At 37.2% G+C, this 23,306-nt stretch overlaps 1 protein-coding gene across 4 annotated transcripts in view; it reads right to left on the reverse strand.

Annotated features, from left to right (window-relative positions):
- LOC23687597 (FK506-binding protein 5) overlaps positions 1 to 15,638 on the reverse strand; it is a 38,280-nt gene extending 22,642 nt beyond the window's left edge. For 2 of the 4 annotated variants that reach the window (XM_021844754.1, XM_021844757.1), the window contains exons 1-2: positions 15,545 to 15,619; positions 15,086 to 15,250 (exon numbers count right to left, since the gene is read on the reverse strand). The gene's annotated coding sequence lies outside the window, so the exon portion shown is untranslated. Of the gene's footprint in view, positions 1 to 15,085; positions 15,251 to 15,544 lie in introns of all 4 variants that reach the window. The other 2 variants (XM_021844755.1, XM_021844756.1) reach the window with 2 other exon arrangements.
- Between the last annotated feature and the right edge of the window lie 7,668 nt (positions 15,639 to 23,306).

The raw sequence follows: 23,306 nt of genomic DNA on the forward strand, positions 1-23,306 counted from the left end.
AATAAGTTTCAAAAATCAAAAAAAAAACTTTTCTTATATGCGTGTTATGAGTTGAGGTTTAAGCCAAAAATAAAATCATTTTAATTTCCGAGCTATGAAAAAATACACAAAATTCCAAAGTGTACCCCGTCTAAAGGCGGAGTTGGGTATTAGAGGGTTAAGAGCTAGAAAATAAGTTGTTTGTCAAATCAGCTTAAAATTTTCTGATTTTCAAATTTGTAGAATAAACTATACCAATATTCTTCGAAAAAAAAGTTTTGATGGTTAACTTTTTTATAAGGGGCCACCCTAATTTCCGTTTCGACGAAAAAATTGTTTTTAAATTAGGAAAAACTTTGTAGAACATCAATTTTACGTAAAATCACAATTGAAGGTGTGAGTTCCATCTTTCCTCCTAAAACCCCAATCCGTCCCACTGTGCAGTGTTACGAGGTGGTCGACGAATTCGTCTACCTTGAATCCTTGCGACGGCTGACAACAACCCGCATAATTCTAAACCGTACGCTTACTGTTTGCAAAACTGTTTACAACCATTTGCGACAATATTTGGATGTTTTCGTATAACAGAAAAAATAACAATAAACTCACCATTTCACGAACGGTTTTAACAGTTTGGTGAATTGTGATTGGGCAAACTACAGTATGGGAAATAGGCGGTTAAGTTATGTAACCATTCAAAAACGCTGATTTTCCCGAACAAAATTTTACGTTCACAGTTTGTGTAATTATCGATTTACTGTCCATTTTTGGTCCAATCCACTGTAAAGCAAACAGTTTTGATACAGGTTAACTATAAATTTGAAAGAAAGCGAAGAACGTATGTGTAATTGTTGATTTACGGTAATTTGAAGTATTTCAACCCTTTGTTTCACTGTTCTGTTATAATTATACCATTATGGAAGCATTCATAAATTATCTAAATAAGAAATAATGAAACAAATGAAGACGCGTGGAAGAAAATTACTTCAATTAGATCAACTACAGATCCAATTTTAAGTAAATTTACATCACACACACTTGTTTCATTTGTTCTTGTTTAAATAAAAAAAAAGGGTTTTTTTCTATCCTTTCTTGACCCATAACGTAGTTGGAAGAAAACAATTAACTTTTAAAATTATGTTACAATTTTTATTTAGCACATTTTCATTAAACAATTATACAAACCAATATTTGATGATTTTTCACAGCATTCTATAAAATCCACAAGACTTGTTCATATTGCCACCTCTTCCCCTAATGGAACTTAGTAAAATCGAGACAAATTTATGTAAAAAGTCTGGAGAACCACATTACTTCCGTTATCTGATGTTTAGATATGCTTCTCATGAACGTGTAATTTGTACGAACACTTTTTATTTTCTTCCGGCGGCATGATTCCAGTTCCAAACACTCGATTCTTCAGTGCACTTTCCGTTGCAGGTAGCATAACCCGTTTCATCATCTTGCGGGGATGTTGCTATTGGCCACAATGCGGAACGGATCTTAACGGAAGCAACGAGAGTTTTCTTCGCTAGTTTCAAAACCAAATTTAATTTTCACTCACTCTGAATTGTTGAAATCTGGATTAGAAAAAAAACAAACAAAAAATCGCGACGGTTTGCAGCAATACGATGAAAATTTGCATATACGGATCGGTTACAAATACCAACATGCAAAACAATTTGCCAAACTGTTGAATTTAGGTATCATATGGTTTAATCGGAATCGGCACAGTGCATCTGTATACTGATGCGCGCTCACAAATACATTGGACACAATAATGCGTGTAACTGTTTGCCAAACTGTTGAAAAAAGGTAAAATATAGTGAAATATTCCTGTGTTAGTTTGAAGCGGAAAAATAATCACACACAATTTGGCAAAATGTGATGATACAATTTCACTGTATTTCATGAGCATTCATCCCCAAATTGTTTAACATTATTTGGACACTGAACCAAATTGTTACTGTTCGGTATGAAGTACGAAAATCATTTCATACAGTAATAAGCTTTTAGTTCCATATTGTTCAACATAAAAGTAATTATTTGTGGTACACTAACCTTTACCGATAAAATAAACATTCTGTTTGGAATGTAAAGCAAACTATATTTTTCTATGCGGGAATGTTAGTCGGGAAATACGAAGGCGCATCATCAGTGGAAGTCGGGCCTACTATGGCCTCCACAAGAAGCTGTAGTCAACGAAGATTCCCACCCTCATCAAATGTACCATGAACAAAACACTCATAAGGCCGGTAGCCCTCTACGGGCATAAAACGTGGACGTTGCTCGAGGAGAACTTGCAAGCACTTGAAGTCTTCGAACGTCGGGTGCTTAGGACGATCATTGGCGGTGTTCAGGAAAACGGTGTGTGGCGTCGAAGGATGAACCACGAGCTCGCCCAGCTCTACAGCGAAGTATCCTGAGGGTGCCCAAAGCTGGAAGGATACGCTGAGCAGGGCATGTTGTAAAAACGGTGGACAACAGCCCTGTAAAAAGAGGGTGTTCGACACGAATTCGGTCGGAACAAGAAGGTGTGGGGCGCAGCGACCTAGGTGGATTGCCCAGGTGCACCAGAACCTGGAGAGCGTGGGTCGCAGTCGAGGATGGAGAGAAGCGGCCATGAACCGAATGAATTGGCGAAATATTATTGGCGAGGTTTTGTCAAGCTAATTGATGTAAAACCAAATAAATAAACATAATAATCATACCACCCTATATATTGTGTTCAGTAACATAACGACGTATATGCAGAGATCGATTTCTCTCCATCGTTTTTTCTTCCGATAATAACATTAACAATCAATTGCTTTCGAAAGTTATTCTTGTTTAATGGGAAATTCTCATTCAAGAGAAACTCCTTCACTGCAGATACATCATTAAGATCGAAAGATATGCATTTGAAAGTATTATCAATAATAATATTAATTATTTCTCAAAAGAACAAGCGTCATAAATACACATGATTTAACGAATTACTTCGTTATCCCGTATCAATCTCATACAAACTTTGTACATTGGCTTGTACAATCTTCATTTTTCGTCCAAATGAGCTCAAATTTTGGAAGGATACTCAGAGTCAGAATCTGACCTGGAATTAAATTATTGATGCAGACCAAATACGAAAAACAGGTGGCCAATGATCTCAATTTGAGCAAATAAAAAAAAAGGGCTGAAAAATTAGTTCACTAGATGTTTACACGCTAGCTCTTGATATTATGTTTTTTTTTCTTATTCCATGTAGTGCACGGACCGATGCGTTCTATCGATGATGATTCGCTCAAAAATCGAAAAAAAAAACTATAAACACCACTTTTTTATTAATTTATGATCTTGATCTTTTCTGTTTGATACCACACGACACAAAATCCTTCAGCAAATGTCTATATTATAGACGCCAACTGGAGCCATAAAATCCAATCTTGAACTGATTGCCTTCAAGATTTCTAGTGTCAGTCTAGTGACCTTCACCGATGCGAGGATCGTTCAATAACCCGCGGCACCAATCTAAGAGAAAACATTCGTTAAAAAAATGTGTGATCTAATTAACCGTTACAAAAAGAGTGACAACAAAATCAACAGCCCCTAGGCTTCTTAAACGGGTACTTGAGTGGTTTATTGAAGAAGATGCAGTTTTTTTTTTCGTACGCGCTGAACTGGATGTGTTCGATTGTCGATCTGCCCCAATTAGAGCAATAATTAGACAAATGCGAGTGCCAGTGCCATTGTCATGTTCCCTCGAGCAATCCTCTTCAAGCTGCAACATGCACACGTTTTGTGTGCCGCACTAAGGGGTATTTGGACATTTAGCTGGCCAAAAGTAATTTGAGACATTTTTCGCACTTCTTGTTTAGCAAATAGAGGAGCAGGTCGACATTTGGCCTAATGGGATGGAACCGCTAATAGCGAAACACCCTTTCAACGATATTTTGATATATCATAGTGACTCACGCACCTAAAACGAATCACCGGTACCACAAACGAAAATAACTTCAAACTTATAAAATTGAATATTTTCTGTATGACATCGTGTCTTTTATTTCTCAATTTTAATGGCGTAATATATTTATTCAATTTCATTTCAACGGACATTTGACATCCCATGATTTTGGATTGACAAATATTTAAATCAGTGTTCGCTCATGAATTACGTCACTGGTGTGCCGTAGAGTAAATTGTTAGCATGAATATGTCCAAAAATCGGGATTGTACTAATTTCTCGAACTGTAGTTAGCAAATGAAGTTAAAAAATACCGACACGTTAATGCTTCCAGTGGACGATTTGGCCTTTGTAGGAAACACCACACCAGACAACGGACTAGCATGCAACGCCCAGTGACACAGTCCGTATTTTGACTACAATTTTGATATCGTGGGTAGGTTTTGAACACTCTGATATATCATTTAAAAACAAAAGTGACAATGCTATTGTTATTACATACCAATTTATTGAAAATTATTGTCTTGTTACATCATCTATAGATATTAGTCCGTAAATAACAATATTTTGGTCACCTTCGCATAGAGAAGATTGAAAATGTTCTATAACATCGAGTAAATAGTATCATCATTTCTGGTGAAATTACACATTTTCCTCAGTTTTTAATCCAAAATGCCATAACTTTGAAATGGTTTTAGCAAGTTGGCTTATATTTGACGATAGACGCGTATAAATATATTGTATCGATAAGCAACTAGTTGACGTTGAAATAAGAATTATGGGAAATGTTATTTTCAAAGCATTAGCCACATTACGGTACCAAAACTTCTGATAAAAAATTAAGTGTGAAAATCGTTTTCTCTTACCGACGGTTTTAGCAAGATTTCTAATCAAGGATGGAAAAAAATCGCCTCTAGCGACTAACAACATAGTATTTGAATGGTCTAAGAGGGCCGATGCTCTTGCAGAAGCATGATTTGAACAGCTCATCACGCGTGCATAGTAAGGATAAATGGAGCATCCGATGCACTGTTTGTCGCGGGACAAACCGTTTGTCGGATGTTGTTACAAGTCGCGATTAACATGAATCAGAACGCGTTCACGGCATAATTTTTCACTCAGACCATACCCGATTGACTTTCGAATCTTAAATGACATACCACAAGGCAGATCGCGGAATAAAAACGTAAAAATCCCCCAAAAGTTATAACTAATTGTTCGCAAAATTGATCGTTAACACACATGCCGAGCGATTCATTTTTTGCAGAGCGGAGTTTGTTGTTAGGACTTGACGACTAATGGTCCAATGCACGAGTTCACTAATTTGACGTTTGAGCGGTGCCGAATTCATTAGTTACCATGGCAACATAAATAACACGGCACCACACAAACGTCAAATAGTGAACTCGTGCATTGGTCCATGGTTAATCGTTGTTGCTATGATCCATCATTTATTTTATCATGATCACTAGATTTCCATTCTTGTTTCTAATAGAAGAAAATTATAAAATCGAAAATATGAGATTGATGAAAATCTAACCAATAGTTTATGATGCGTTCAATTTCTTGAATATAAGAATTATGACGAACTAACCTTGGAATTTGTTTTCCTTTTTCCACTTTTCAAAAGATATTGAAGTTTAAGAATATGCTTCACAATCATTATACCGCGAGTGAAAGTTATTTGCACTCACTATTAATTTTGACTAAATATCCTAACCTCTGTTACACACTGATCCAGCTTTGGAAATTCATGGTAGAAATTCCGCATTCTCATTATTTTACTGTTTTAGCCTTAAATAGTGTTTTGAAACAATATTTAGGTTTGATTTTGGGTTAAGTCACCATATGTTGGTTCTCATATAACAAAATTCTATCAAAATTGCTGTTTTTCATACACTTTGACATTCTCAACTTATTCAAAAAACTGACGTTCAGGAAAACTTAGGCAAGAGGAATCTTCTTCAATCGATTCCTTAGTCTTGAAAGCGTGTTAAAGCCAAACCATCAATCGAAATCGTCAAACTTCTAAAGTACGTCTAAGGCAGTTGAGCATTAAAACAAACCTCGTAAGAGAGAACTTTTGAACGGCAAACAATGAAGCATTTCGTGTGAAATATTTCCCATACAAAGTAGAGTGTCCGGAATTTGAAGCTGTGCGTTTACGAATCAATTAATTAATTAATTTTTATTTATGAGTTTTCTTTGGAAAATTTCAAATGTTTTTGTGATTATGTTTTTTTTTTCATGGAAAATGTATTGTCTGTTTCATTGACAACAAAACGTGCCGCCAACTATCGAACAGACTGAAAAAATCTTCGCCAGCCAACCAATCAATGGGAGTGATTTGCCTTTGTGTTGGCAAGATTGGTGAAACGTCAAACTCACAGCGGTTGCTTGGCTGGCGACGGTTTCACCGGTGACGATTACAAATCGTCGCGTCCGATAGGGTGCAAAATTTACAATACAGTTCTTAAATGCCTGTTTTTTTTTTTTTTGATTCTTTGTTTCTATTTTTTGCGATTATTTCTTCAAAAAATATATTCTTAAACTATATTTTGGTATTTTCAATCGATAACTCATACCCAACTATTGCTAGTTTCGCATTATTTCATTGTCTATTTTCGAATTAACTAATTATGGTTATCATACGGCATGATGATATTTTTTTCTTTTTTAAAAATGTCTTCTGACCAGCTAAGTTTGACAGTCATCCCTCAGTGTGCTGTCAGCAAATTTGCACCAACCCAACAGTCAACGATCGCACCGACCTGTAGCGCCAACGATCAAGTACAATATCTTTGCGCCCGATTTTTGTTTTGTTTTGTTTTCTTTTCGCAGCCCCGGTTATCAAATCTTATACAATCAGAAAAACGGTTGGCTCGGTTGGCATCAAATTATGAAATCAATTAACCGGCCAGCCAGTAGGTAGCTATGGGCAAAATTAAACGCATTTTTCTATGGATTGTTCCTGATAGCTGCCCGGGTGATCGCATTTGCAGCCCATGTCCACAGAGAGGATTGGTGAGTTCCAAGACATTCAAACGTGGATCGCAGTTAAGTGAAACCGCATTTTGAATTTTCGTAGAGTGACGTTGTCTGACTGAATTCTGGTTTGCTATTTATAATAATCCTTACCAGTTTTTGCTTACCAAATATGTTAGGGTGGGTCATTAGTGCATGGAAAAATACCGACTTGATTATGCCAAACAAGACTAAAACTAGTTCTATTAGGACTCCTACAGGTCCGTCAATTTTGGGGGCATTAAATCATTAAAAGTAGTTTTTGCATATCTCTGAGCTATCAATCTTCGAAGAGTTATAACATCTTTTCTGCTTTAGCGAGATTTATATTAGGTGTGCCCATATCTGTTCTGTAAGCAAAATGTTTACAAAATCACATTTTAAGGTATTTTTGAATATAACATCTGAAAAAAAGATAAAACACGATACACTTTCTTCGGAGAACTTTCAATAGACATATGCATTGGTTAAAAACATAAACTGGGCTACGTTTGTGCTTAGTTATGATTTTTGAATTTTGTAAATAGTTTGTATGATTTTTGAATTTTGTAAATAGTTTGTAAATAAACTCTTAACTTTGTTGAAATCAGCAGAAAGTTGGACCAGATTCATTTTAAGATGCTAGTGTGGACTACGGGTGTGTGTAAATCAAAGAACTTTTTAAAACAAGTGGGAAGGTCTTATATACATTTGCCCTAGATCTATCATGTGACAGGTGCGATGAATTTTCCCGAGCAGAAAAACATAGCAAATGTAGAACATATCATAGTATTAAAATTAAATAACAGCATAGCAAGTTATGTTCCCTTTTGATCATATTTTTATGATATCATAATATGGTCTTCATCATATCTCCAAAGTTATCCATATAATAGCAAGTCAATTATAAGTCAAAGTTTTATAGCTCATAGTGTGTCATTTTTACAGACTTATCATTTTCTTCTGATTAGGTTTATTTGCATGGATGTCGAGAAAATTTCAACCTTGGTGGTACCGAACATCAAACCCGCAAGACTAAAAGAGGACTCTTTTCCAGAGTTTGTACCAAATGGTACGTATTTTGATATTCGTTCCTTTGATTTGGAAATCTCACAAAATATCCATTCTGATAAATTCTGCTTTACAGTCCACGTTACGCATACTGATTAAACCTTACAGCAGATTATAATTCCACAAACCGAATAGAATCATTCAACTTGAGTGATATAAAGCAGTCTAAGTTGCAATCACCGCGGCATTGTTGCTTGCCGAATTCCTCCACTATGTTCATTTTCGGCCGCATGCACGACCGATGCGTTCAACCCCAATGCAGTGGTGCGTCTTTGCTTTCCATGTGGGTCTACTGCGCCAACGTGGTTTAATTGATGGTTTTGTTTGTGAGGATGACGCGAATTCAGTGTTATGTTGGTGTCAACATTATCTCTTAGATTCAAAATTTTTATCATCATATTTGAAGAATTATTTATATCTCTTTAAACATCAATCGTACATGAACTGTATAAAATCACTTCAGTTTTCTGTGGTCTAAGGACATTCGTTACACGATAAGAAATAAACTGTAATATCATGTCGTTTACGATGGACATTAGAGTGATGCAAATTTTGAAATTTCGCCTCCCCTATGCTTAAACGATTTATATTATGCTAAATAGCATCCTCCCAAAGTTTGAAATAATTCGGAAGAAATTTGACTGTGCACACGCCAATAAGATCGACTCCCTGTTGGGGTAAAACCGACACATGCACTTCGAGTAGAATTTATACGTTGTAAACATCATCAACACATTGCATATTAAAAAGAATGCTTTAAACATGATTTTCGACTTGTATGACCCCTTCCTCTAAAGGATCATATACATATTACGTAAATTATTGAGGAGAGGCCAGAGATCCACTAAATGTATGTTAAAATTTCAAATGTCCCATGCTAAGATTGTAAAGTTGTGGTGAATACACATGGATATTATTAATTTGTGTTCATCGAATGTTTACGGAGATGAAGTTGTGACGAATGATTGGTTTTGAAATTAAATCCCGTTGGACGGGGCTACTTTTGATTTCAGGGGCTACTTTGGACACTCACTTTTTGTATTTAATAGCAGCGTTAATATTAATCAAAGCAATTTTGTGTCTTCGGCACTTTTATCAACCAATGTATGCTCTACCACTAAGCATGATTTTTTTTGGAACAATATCAACAGTAACAGGATAAACAAGAAAACATTTAAAAAAAAGTCCGAATAAATATTCACAAGGTATAAAACATTGGCTATGCAAACATTGTTTGAATTTTTCCCATGTCGTGGAAACTTATTGGGAGCATCACAAATCTATCAAACCGTCATGTTTCATGACAATCTTGTGATTTGTTTTGCTTAAAATTGTTGTTTTATCAAAATAATTGATCAAAGGTCTTATTTTTACGACTTAAATTTTATTGTAATGTTTTGGTTTGTATATTTTACAACATAAAAATATTAAAATAAATGTTTGGAAAAGTGAATAGACATAAAACACACATATTTCAATACGTACCAATGACAAGTTGACATCATAATCTCTAAAATATGTTTCCGTCATATTTTACATGAATTTGCAGTACAAAACAATTGTATCCTTCAATTGCTAACATAAACTACTCTTAAGGCAGCTCTAAACTGCTAAGAAGCTAAAAGCATATTACAAAAGCAAACTTTTACTTCTTTACGATCTTGCAAAACTTCACTTCATAGAATCGTTTTAAATGAAATTTATTTACTTGTATTAAATTAGTTACTTGTATCAATGTGATCCTTCTACATATCGTTCATATAACAGTAAGAATATAAAAACCAGTTTTTACATCGTTTGTTTATGTCAACTTAAAAATCAAGCATTCGTAACTGATAATTCCATTTAAGAGGAAGTTGAAAGTTTATGTTTCATACTGCAAACTGAAAATAGTGAATGGCATATTTCGTAGAAATTTGTTATATATGTGCAATTGATTCGAGCTTTGCAATTTTCTAAATTATGCTTATCAATGAAAAACGTTCAATAACATCACAATGGACGATAATCTATAGAATAAGTTTGAATGTTATAAGGACAAATCATTCCATTACCAAATTGTGAAAATGTCCAAAGTAGCCCCTTTTTTGTCTTGAAGGACAGACTTTTTTCGCTATTCAAGCATTTTTGTAATTTCTTGATGGATGTGCCTCATATTTTGCACATTTGTTACGTACATATACAACTTAAATATATGCAAGAATTATCAATATCTATTCTTAATTCTAAGAGTTTCAAAACCTCAAAGTTGAAGAATATGGAAATAATGTCAAAAGAAGCCCCGTTTGACGGTACTGTTTTATGTTTACAAAACAGAAAAGTGTAATTATTTTTAGGTAATAAAAACTGTCGAACCTCATGGTTTGTAAATAAACAATAAGTTTAATTAATGTGAAAATATTGCAAATTCTATTAATTATTCAATTTTCAATGAGAAATATTCTTCAAGCTTCATCAAATAAGTTGAAATGTGATAACATAGGAATATATTTTCAAATACTTGATAATAGCTTGCGGCAAGTCACAAAGTGTCATTTTTTATATGTTACCAAGTTCGCCATCCGTGAATTTCACTGGAATTCGAAAATAAAGACTCACATAAACTACAGAGATAGTTCTCCGACTAGAAAGGTTCCCTAAAATTAGATTATGAAGCAAAGAAAGGTGTCGATGAAAGTGTCGATCTCACCCCGAGTGGACATTTATTTTTCAATAGCGTTTTCAGCTGTCGAAAAACCAAACAATAATTTCTCCTTCATGTTGTATCAACGTAATAATAGTAAATGATGATGTAGACGCAGAACAAATAATGACATTTAAAAAATTTCACATGCGAAATAGTTAAAGAATAACAGCGAAATATTGCAACTGCTGTTGCTTCTATGTTATCCAATATGATTTTGTTCATTATTTTGGCAGTTTATTGGTAGCGTCAGTTGTAATGTCATTCGAAACACAACATTTCACAAGTTAAGATAGAGCGTGGTGGAAACTGTATGAAAATCTGCTCAAAACATGAAAAATCAAAGGATGTCGATCTTACCCACAGTGTCGGTTTAACCCTGATTTCCCCTAAGTCCTCCCGTCCTCCCATGGACTGAAAATGCGCTCCTTTTTCAAAGTGTGCAAATATAATATTCGATCATTCATATCTCTTTCTTCTCTATTTGTTCAAATATTTTAACATTTCAGTCTTGAATATACTCTGTTGAAGATTAAAGTTGTGAAAATTAGAGTCAAACAAGAGTTTACCAGAAATTTATAGTAGTGACCAAACTTAAAGTCTGCCTACGGTAATTACGGTATAAATAAAACCGCAAGGTTTTCCAGAATTTGATTAAAATATTCATGGATTGATTTCCCTAGTTTTCTGTGATAAAGCTGTTGTTAGTAAAAGTTACTAAAAAAACAATTAAAATTTCTTAGTGGGTCGAATTAACTTTGAAATGGTGTCTCCATCAAAAGGATGGAGTTTCATAGCTATGCAGAATATTACGTGGCAAATTACCTCTGATATCAGACCGGTACAATGCGCAAAACCAGTAAGGCATACTGTCTATCGGTTCCTGAAATGTACCAGCAGGATTTCAGAAGAATCTGACCAATTTCAGCGAAATATGGAGAATATCCAAGTATTTCCGTTTCTTTAAATGTTCGTACCAAGGGCTGTATCATCCGTTCTGAAAATCGTCGATAATTGAGATTCGTTTTCATAACGTCAGAAAATCTGAATCATTTCAAAGCTTTTCTTAGAGTATTTCTCAATACCACCATTTTAACATTTTAAAGCCTTCACATCTTGATTTTCTCTATTTATCTCAATATGTCGATGCCAAACAAATATTTGCATCAATTTGAGAACATGAAGTTTCGCCTGCTTGTGGATTATTTTGAATTTTTTTTATCTAGATGACCAATTCAATTTCAAGCTCTGGAGAATCAACTGAAAAAAATAAATGTCAGTTCATTCTTGTTTTGATCCTGATTCCTCTGCACCGTAAATTTCCGTTCCATAAAATGTAAATAAAATTGTAGCTTGTTCAGTACAATCAATACTATCAAATAATGGTAAAATTAAAAAAAAAATACATGTTCACTTCGCGAAAAAAAATGTTTCGGTTGGCCATATCCGGGCTCAGCTATAAAAATAAACCCTTTTGAAATAAATTTCTCCAAGTCTGAACTACCGATAATGAGTTTTTATCCATTATAATGATACTTTGATAATATATGAAATCTGTTCACGTCAGTTTAGAAATCTATTAGCGATCAACATTTAAAAAAAATGAAATTGTATAGTTAGGAGGGATAAAAACACAAGGGTTGAAAAAGAAAAAGTAAAGAAAATCGTGCGTATTTTGCAACTCCTTACTTTTATTCTGATGCGTAAAGCAGGTATTTAAAACTCTAATCGTATTTGACTGGAGATTTCCACAATATCCTATGTGTTCAACTACGTACTCCTATAAACTTTTTATGGACTGTTCAACGAAAACTTGGCCATGCTTCGCTAAATGTGAGATTTCACAATATTAAAACTTTCCATACAACTTCTTTTGATAGCACAAAACATTTGAATATGATACAAAGAATGTATGCTAAAAGTACATTAATATTGATTATTCATCACCAATTCGTGACCAAATACATGATATACTTCGGTGAAAAAATCATACAAATTGAATTGTCCTATAAAAGAATACAAAACAATATTTGTTGATGTCCTCAAGATCTTTGTACGGCCAGATTTTAAAAATATGAGTTTTTTTTAGGAATTTGTGAAAAAGATGTGTTATAGCGATTTAACTTTTTTGTAATGAAACAAATATGCTGCCAGTAGACAAGTATACATCTTAACATCAGATAAATACTGATCTAAAATACATTTGTACTTCTGCAATCCAGAGTTGACCATCACAATGGTCCACTTACAAGGTTACACAACTGTATTGTTATTTAATGCCCGTGATTTATGCTTATTCGTACACCATTCCCATGCAATATTTGTGGAAGTCTAGTTTACGGGAGTATCCAAAGTTCCACAAATTATATAAAAACCAATGTCAGTCTAAAGGAAAACAAAATAATTCATTTTTTTCTGAGGGGAAAATTGAACTGCCGTGAATTTCAAGTTAGTCCCATCTGCATTTTTGTCAAAATTAAGATATATCAGTTTTGATCATACTCTTCTATGATTCTTCAGCTGTCGGAACGAGACAACACTATCAGGGAAAAAAGACCAAATCCAACTGACCCATATTGAAAAGACACCGCAAATCAGTCCCACCATAGATTTCCACACCGTGTAACACAAAATGATCCGTGTTTTGGTTATCTTTATAGTTTTCTCTGAAAGGTATCGGAGTTAAAAGTATATTGTAAAACTTTCATTGAGATTCAAACATTTATCAATATTCTGGAATTTATGGAATGTTTGTTTGAAAAACGAGTTTGTGAACTTTTCAGTCCATTTTCTCAATACCTACTTTTTACAGATGAGACTGATATACGATTCACGGCAGTGAAGTTTGTCAAAATTTCAAAAAGGTTACACGGAATTAAAATATTGAAAACCAAAAAGGAGAATAAGTTGGGCACAAGTTTCTTTTTAAGATATCTAACTCAATGTTATAAATGTCATGGTGGTTCGAAAACTATTAAATTAAAAGTCAGTTAAAGTTAAAGTAAGAGAAATTTAGTCTATGTTTGTATGCAAACACCAATTTATAACTGGAAAAACGTATTCCTGTCGTATATTGATATTTTTTATTTCAGAAACTGTTGGCGCATGAGTTTATTTTAGCCAATCAATTTTCAAATTGTTAAACTTTTTGACATAAATGTATTTAGCAAATTTGTTGAATATCTACTGTGTAGTATCTCATTCATTCAAGTATAATAGTTTTTCTTTAAATATTGGTTATTCCACTAAGGTCGTACTTTCGCCCCATCTTATTCTAGATAAACAAACTTATCCGCGTAACAAACTTATAGTCGTATTCATACAAAATTGATTGATAAAAAAATATTAATTATTATTGATACAAAATAATAACTGAAAACTCATGCTAAAATCAAGAAATAACTCGAGAACAAAAGGTTTATTTTTTCAATTAAATAAAAAAAATGAAGTTATTGGAAATATCGTCAATCTATAAGGTCCAATGGGTCTGATTAAAGATGTAATTAGATATTATAATGCGGAGTGTATCAGAGACTATAGAGATAAGACCAAACATTAGATAAAAAAAAATATTTTAATATAAGATTAGACATTGGATTATAATTAATTAATATTGTTAATATTAGACATTAGAATAGGTGTTCGAATAGAGAGTCACATACATATAGGTTGGATTGAAAATTTAATTAGAGAAATTAGATGTTACATTAGTATATTGACACATATAGAGTTGTTCGCTAATCCAAACTAAGTTTTTCATTTAACTAACTCATTACGCGTAGTAAAGATAGATACATTATGAATGCAATTATAAACAATCCACATGATCTGATGGAATTCAAACCCACGATTTTTGTATGCTAGACGTGTGTTTACCAAATAAGCTACAGAGCCATTTTTCATAACTTCACTCATAATTTATCCATCTTTAGATAAGTAATTAGACCCGATACATGATTTGAATGTTTTTCACCTAATCGTTTATTTCACCGGCTCAAGCGCGATTAGGCTAAACGGAGCCGGATTCGATTAATTGCTACAAAATAACAATTGCTTTTTAATATTTTGTGTTAGTTCTGGAGAACCGTAAAACATTTGAGAATTGGTTAGATAAGACATTAAAACATTACCAAATTGAAGACTGATTTTGAAAAAAATGCTCATACATTTGTTGTTTTACTCCATTTTGAATTAGTTTTCCGATTTCAAGATTTTGGAAGATAAAGGCTATCGTGTAACAAATTTAACGTAGGAATATTATTTATCGCATGCGATTAGTGGATTGCATTGACCATTATTGTATCACTATTTGCAAACTTCAATATAACATTGTTATGTATACTGATTAGTCCAGACTTTTTCCATTACAACAAACTACTGCTACAGTAAAACCACCCCACGAATCTTACCGGTTGTGAAAATCTCCCTTATTGATGAAATCTGCCACGCTACAAGGATATCAACTCGTCCAGTTTTCCTTCCGCTGCTTCGAATCACTTTTCTCCTGCCCACCCACACACAGTCCACTTATGTCTACTGACCGATCAGAAGGTGAAGATGAATCGAAGCCAAACCTCAAATTTTCAAAAGCACAAATCTAGAGAATCAGGCATTCGTTTGAGCTGAAAACTTAATCGATTGGTCACACGCTGGTGGTGACTAATCGATTAAATTTTCAGCTTGAACGGAATTCTGGTTCTCTAGATTTGTGCTCTTGAAAATTTGAGGTTTGGCTTCGATTTATCTTCACCAGAAACCCCAACGATAACACGAGCATACACAATCAGAGAGTAAAATATCCCCCACCACAACACTACCGAACCGATCTTGATCCCGTCAGAACAATGTTTTTACGGGGGAGCTAGTACCTTGAAATTTGTACCGCAATAGAACCACGAAACATACACCTGCTTCACCTCGCGACGACCGCTTTCGTTCGACTAAACATTGGAATCGTCTTGAGTTTACTTTTATACACATTCGCATTGGCCAACGGACAGACCGCTGGAGATATTGTTGGGGCTGGTTGCTACAGTATGGCTCATAAAAAATTGCGAAGAATATCATATCGTGTTATAGTGGATTTTATATGGAAAACGACAACGAATTATAAATATTGTTTGTTTAACCTGTTCAGACTCCGTTTTCAGTTCTGTACATGATTTTTAGCTGTCACTTACCCCTTACAAGATACGATTTAGAACTTACTTTCTAATTTTATCATGCAGTCATCTAATTTCATATCTTTGTGACTGAAGCTCTTAAAGTGTCAACGATGGGAGGCAATCATCTTAGGCCTTGTCTCGAACATTCGCGCAGGTCAAAGGGTAGAAGGGATTTATATCTGCGCTGACTACTTAAACCTCTAAGCCCCGAGATAGACCTTTTATTTTCAATCGACTGGTGCTCAGAAACTAATTAGTTTAACCAAATGCGGCTTTTAATACGATCGATGGGATGAGTTAGGAAGTCTAACTAGCGGGGATTTCAAATCGGAAGTTCAGGTCTGAACATGTTTTCAAACCGGAAATAAGCCACATTTTGTATATATTTAGCCAATATTTAATGATAAATTTTAGCCATTTTTAGACATTAAGGAACGGTCCAATGCAAGAATACATCATGTTTATTTTCTTACATGGGGTGAAAGCCGAAACCTGATTCCCGAAATATTTTCCGCGTATGAGCGGAGACCAAGGAACAAACATAAATTTGAAGCAATAACACTATTTGAAGCAGCATATGCAGGCTATGCAAGACATCAACTCTCAATATTGTCAATTTCATCATATGGCTTAGGCTGGTGTGGGATCACTTCCGGTTATCCAAAAGACAAATATGGATGGAGCTCAAAACGAGGAATGCGACTGCTTAAACTTAATTAAACAACCTCAGCGTTGCTGTAAGAACATGCTTGCTTTGAAACGCATAAATTGGATGCAAAATCCGTTAACCCTAATTTTGTAGCGCGACCCTCAAGTATCGCTGTGATGCAGTGTACAAAGTGCAAGGGCTTCTCATCCGTTTATGTACACAAAATACAAAAGCACGAACACTGTAGTGTTAATATGGATAAAACAAGAAGAACGATCGTTTGTAGGTCATCATAATGTTCAGCAAAGTTACTTCTGTTGACTAAGAACATATTGTTGCGAATGACAGTGATATTAAAATATAAATGGTTTATGAATTATGGCCATAAAACGTGGAAAACTGCCATTTTCTCGTAATTTGTGTACCAAAGCACTACTAAAAAAGATATGCTACCGTCACGATATGCTTACAAATGTGCCTTTTGCTGTGAAGAACATTTAATTCGAAAATTGCATTGAAAAATTCCTAATAGTTCATGAGATATAGCGGTACGGAGGAAAAATCAAGCTGAAAAATTGAAATGAGCTTAACTCCAAATTTCTAGCTAATCTTTTAAAACACAAAAAGGGGTACCCATACTAGGTGCATAATTTCAAGAACTATAGTCAGAATGTTGTTTACATTTTGTCTGTTGTTTATATTTTGTGTGTGTAATTAAAGGAAAAAAAATCTTCGTCAAAAAGTTCAAATAGTTCTAAGTATTTACTTTTTAATGAATTTTCACACATTAAACCCATAAGTCGCAAATACAATACAATGACCCTAGCAAAATATTTTATTGTAACCATGAGAACACGTTCTCTAAGACATCTTCCATCCTCTGAAACCAAATAAACTTATATTTTCAACAATTAAATGCGATTGCAAGTGTACAAGGTTTGCTATCAGTACGCAACGATCAAACGCTCTTCTGAAATCCAAGAACAAAACCTTAAAACTTTATTGCTCTAGTACACTAGTTGATGTTTAGTTAAAAAATATGACATATATTGTACTATCTGGCAACATAATCAGAGTATACTATAGCATTTAGAAATTGAATTCACATACGACTACATTGGAAAAGCAATTGTTTGTGCAAAATTATTTTTTATGGTTCATACTGTACTCTAAGCTGGCGCGATCGAATGGAATCGAATACTGATGGCGTGCCATGCTCTTCTCTTCGACTGCATGCAAAGGGTCATTGATGACGGGCTGCAGTCAGATTGGTGACATATGTGAACGTGATGAAGGTTTTTGCCGAAAAAAAATGATGCTCCAATCAAAACAGCCGAAGAGTTCAACTGTAGTCAGCTTATTTGAAGGCATCATGTGATATAGTCATTACTTGCTGTTTTTTTTTTTGAAAAGGGTGATTACTCCGTTCAATGAAATTAAAATGAGAAATAAGCTAAATTTGAATCATATCTGTTGAACAATTTATTTTACGTATATTTGTGAGAGGATTATTATGATCGATACTCGAAGAAAACATGAAGAAAAAAAGCTATTGCAAGTGTTTCAAATAGTTTCAGTGAAACCTCCCTAAAACCGCCATGAGTCGATTTTGTATGACTCGACTCCATGACCTCTATGAAATCGAGTCATGGAACCATACTAAAAACAGCTTTCCAAAGCATTTTTGTTCCATTACTCGATATTTCTTGAGTCGATGATCCCTGCAACTTTGAGGATTTGCAACTTTAAGAATTATAGATAGATTTCCATAATTCTTGCATATATCTAAGTTGTGTACGTTCCTTAACAAATAGGCAAAACATGATAAAAGTATATTAATAGTGTAACATTCAAGACAAAAAAGGGCTAACTTGGACACTTCTAGAAATCAATAATAAAACAGATTTTGTTTTACACAATTTTCATCCATTGTGTCGTTTTTGAACGTTTTTTCAATGATAAATATAATTGATAAAATTGAATAGCTCGTGAAAATTGCACATATACAATGCTTTTCTGCAAAACATATTTTTGGTGATTTATAATTTGCAGTATGAAGCTATTGAATGTAACTCTCAGGAACGAATGCTTGATAATTTCACTTACTATACGCGAATTTCTTCGAGTATCGATCATAATAATCCCAGGTACTGCTATGACTAATTAGATAAGTATTAACATATTGACACGGTAAATGGCTGGGCATGGCGTACCATTGCTACCTCGAATACCTGCAGGAATAAAATAGACCCTTTTGTGTGTTCCTTCGCCTCTTGCCCAGCAACTATCCCTACCTCCTCGTTGTACTGGCCGGGGTACGAGTAACCTTAGGGAAGATCGGATAACCAACCCCGGTGGAAACTCTGGTCGTATGCTGACAGGGAAGGGGGGTTTGCTTTTGCTTTTGCTTCTGCAAACCTGGATCGTCTGTACTCCATGTTAGAAGCAGCTCACAACAGCGTCTGTTTCACATGTCAGGGGCGGCTGATCATCGTTCGAGTACCAGAGAAGGACTCTAAGCTAAACTGCACACTACGGTCCTCCAGAAATCCAGAGGGTTGATGTCAGGCCCCGCAAGCCAGCCTTTAAAAAATCAAGCAACTAATATTCAACGAGCGAATACGAACCGGGACAATCGGCGAAGACCACAGCGACGTAAAGGGACTAGCGATTGGAATTTCGGTACGTGGAACTGTAAATCTCTCAACTTCATCGAGAGGACACGCATACTCGCCGACGCAGCTCGAGAGTACGACAGCTGCCCAAGGTACGGCGTAAAAATCGTCATATGAGATCTAAACGCTCAGGTTAGCCAGGAGGAGGAATTCAGACCGACTATTGGAAAATTCAGCGCGCACCGGCTGACGAACGAAAACGGCTTACGACAAGTAGATTTTGCCGCCTTCAGAATATGGCCATTCGTAGCACCTACTGCCAGCACAGCCTTCCATACCGATACACCAGGAGATCACCACAGCAGACAGAATCACAAATCGATAACGTTCTGATTAATGGACGTTGTTAACTCTCCGTCGTTAACAACGTACGGTACCGACGGCTGCCCCGGTATGAGCTGGAGCGGCTTAAGCAACCGGATGTCGCAGCTGCATACGCGCACCACCTCGAGGTTGCATTACCGGAAGAGGGCGAGCTGGATGAAGCCCCTCTTGAGGACTGCTGGAGAACAGGGAAGGCAGCCATCAACAATGCAGCTGAGAGCAACGTCGAGTACGTGGAACGGAGTGAACGGAACGATTGGTTCGACGAGGAATATACGTTATAGATGGAAACGGCAACAGCAGACCCGCCTCTTTCGGAAGAAAAATAACGCCGACTGGAGGAGATGGAGTGCGAGGAGATGGAACAGCTGTGCCGGTCTCAAGAAACACGACAGTTCTATCAGGAGCTTAACGTATCGCGCAACGGCTTCGTGCCGCGATCCGAGATGTGCGGGCACAAAGATTGGAGCATTTTGACGGACGAGCGTGAGGTGATCGAAAGGTGGAGGCAGCACTTCAACGAACACTTGAATGGCGCTGAGAGCACAGGCAATGAAGGACGGGACAACGAAGGAAATGCCTTCGTCAGTAGTGCGGGCGATGGAAATCAACCAGCCCCCTTTTTGAGGGAGGTTGAGGATACCATTCACTAGCTCACGAACAATAAAGCTGCTGGTAAGGATGGTATCGGAGCTGAATTCATAGAGATGGGCCCGAAGAGGCTGGTCATTTGTCCTGGGTCATATAGTACTTACAATAAAAATCTGAAAAAATAAATTTGTCATTGCCGATACGATAATTGATTAGACTATCACTAATTTTATTTGAAATTATAAACTCAAGTATATGAAATGTGAATAGAAACTAAAAATCCGATTTTGCTGTGTTAGATTTTTGAAAGGGTCAAAACCATGTCCGTGTATATCCAATAAAACATATAAAAACTTAAAATTTGTTTTTCTTAAAGTATATATATTTGACATAAGTAAATTTCATAAGGCACAATCTGGGAAACAGAACAGCTACCGGAGGAGTGGAAGGAAGGGATAATATGCCCCATCTACAAGAAAGGCGACAAGTGAGATAGTGTGAACTTTCGAGCGATCACCATTCAAAATACGACCCAGTATCCCAGATCATCTTCCGTCGTCTATCACGTGTAGTAAACGAATTCGTGGGAAGTTATCAAGTCGTCTTCGTTGACAGCCGATCGAAAACGGACCACATCTTTACTGTACAGCAAAACCTCCAAAAAAAATCATGGACGAGAACAGCTTTCCCGGGAAGCTCACGAGACTGAGGTGTGCAATATTGTGTGAAGGTTTCAGGCGAACACTCCAGTTCGTTTGGATCCCGCCGAGGACTACGAAAAGGTGATGGACTCTCGTGCCTGTTGTTCAATATTGCGCTAGAAGGTGTTATGCGGAGAGTCGGGCTTAACAACCGGGGTACGATTTTCACGAGATCCAGTCAATTTGTTTGCTTCGCGGATGATATGGACATTGTCGGCTGATCATTTGAAAAGGTGACAGACCTGTATACCCGCCTGAAACGCGGGGCAGCAAAAGTTGGATTGGTGGTGAATGCGACAAAGACAAAGTACATGCTAGCTGCTGGGGCCGAGCGCGACAGGGCTCGCCTAGGTAGCAGTGCTACGATAGACGGGGATACGTTCGAGGTGGTTGACGAGTTCGTCTACCTTGGATCTTTGCTGACGGCTGACAATAACGTTAGCCGTGAAATTATTATTATTATTATTATTATTATTATTATTATTATTATTATTATTATTATTATTATTATTTATCCATCTGACATTATTGTCTACATGAACGGCTAACCTACTTGAAATGCGGAGGCGCATCATCAGTGGAAGTCGGGCCTACTATGACCTCCACGAGAAGCTGCGGTCAAAAAAGATTCACACCTGCATCAAATGTACCATGTAAAAAACGCTCAAAAGGCGGGGGTTTATGGACAAAAGGTCGAAAGACAAAACGCCGAAAGGACAAAAGGTCTAAAGACAAAACGCCGAAAGGACAAAAGGTCGAAAGACAAAACGCCGAAAGGACAAAAGGTCGCAAGACAAAATGTCAAAAGGACAAATGGTCGAATTTTTTAAGGTACCCTTTTCGTGTTGTTTACGCTTGAGTGTAAAGTTATTAGCGCTCTGCCTTTGCACTATGTTTTCTCCGCGAATTTGTGCTTAACAAACAATAAATTTAGTTTACGTTGCTTAGTATCGCTGTGTTCAATCGTTGTGCTTAAGGAAAATAACGGTTGGACTGATTAAGGGCACGAACATCATCGAAAATTTGTGCGTGATATTATCGAAGCAAAAAGTGATGGATGCGATGGATACGCTTTGCAAAAAGTGCTCCGCAGACATTGACATGATGAAGTGTCTTTACACTGTCTGTGTACCAGCAAAGGGACACCAGGAATGTGAGGAATACCATTAGGTTAGACACAATGGCCAGGTGGCAGCAGGAGTGGGATAACTCGGAGAAAGGAAGGTGGACCCTCTGGCTCATTCCTAACGTGTCGGTGTGGACGACCAGAAAACATGGAGAAGTTAACTTCTTCCTGACCCAGTTTCTGTCAGGCCATGGATGCTTCCGGAAATATCTGCACAGATTCGGACACGCAGAATCTCCACATTGTCCGGCCTGTCCAAATATCGAGGAGACACCGGAGCACGTTATATTCGACTGCCCTCGATTCACGGATATACGAAGCGAGATGATGCCAGAAACCGCAAACGTCCTAAATCCGGACAACATCGTGCAGAACATGTGCCAGCATGAAAGCACCTGGAATGCGGTGAACAGGGGAATAACGGCGATTATGTCGGTGCTGCAAAGGAGATGGCGTGAAGACCAGAGAGCTCCGGGTCGCGATCGGAGTAGGCTAGATCCTCCGTCGGGGACTAGACCGAGTAGAGCGGGCGTAGCGTAGTATCGGTTAATAGTCGTCGGGGCGCCTGCAAACCGGAAGCCATCCTCCAACCGGAATTGCAGAACCGACCCTGGCACTTGGCCAACCAACGTCGAGTCGGAGTAGGCTGAGTCCACCGCCGGGGTCCAGCTGAGTAATTCGCGAAATAGCACCGGCAAATGGTCGTCGGGGCGCCTGTGAACCGGAAGTTTCCCTCCACCGGAATCGCAGGATCGACCTCGGCATCTGCCCGGCCAGCTTCGGAGTAGGCTAAGTCCACCGCCGGGGACTAGTTGAGTAGATCGCGTTGTTGCACCGGCAAATGATCGTCGGGGCGCCTGTGAACCGGAAGTTTCCCTCCACCGGAATCGCAGGATCGACCTCGGCATCTGCCCGGCCAGCTTCGGAGTAGGCTAAGTCCACCGCCGGGGACTAGTTGAGTAGATCGCGTTGTTGCACCGGCAAATGATCGTCGGGGCGCCTGTGAACCGGAAGCTTCCCTCCACCGGAATCGCAGGACCGACCTCGGCATCTGCCCGAATAGCATCGGTTCGGGAGATCTTCCGCCGCCGGGGAAATCTTCGTCGGAGTAGGATAGATCCACCGTCGGGGACTACTCTGAGTAGTACGTAGCGTATCACCGGCTTGAGTCGTCGGAGCGCCAGTGTACCGGAAGCCATCCTCCAACCGGAATCGCTGGACCGACTTCGGCACTCCACCGGCCAGTATCGAATCATGAAGAAGCGCGTATCCGGAGTAGGCTAGCTCCACCGTCGGGGACTAAGCCGAGTAGCATCGATCGTCACAAACCAGTTTTGGGTCGTCTGGGCGCCAGTAAACCGGAAGTCATCCTCCAACCGGAATTACTGGACCGACCTCG

Source organism: Aedes aegypti, chromosome 2, assembly GCF_002204515.2.
Source record: "Aedes aegypti strain LVP_AGWG chromosome 2, AaegL5.0 Primary Assembly, whole genome shotgun sequence".
NCBI classification, from domain to species: Eukaryota; Metazoa; Arthropoda; class Insecta; order Diptera; family Culicidae; genus Aedes; species Aedes aegypti.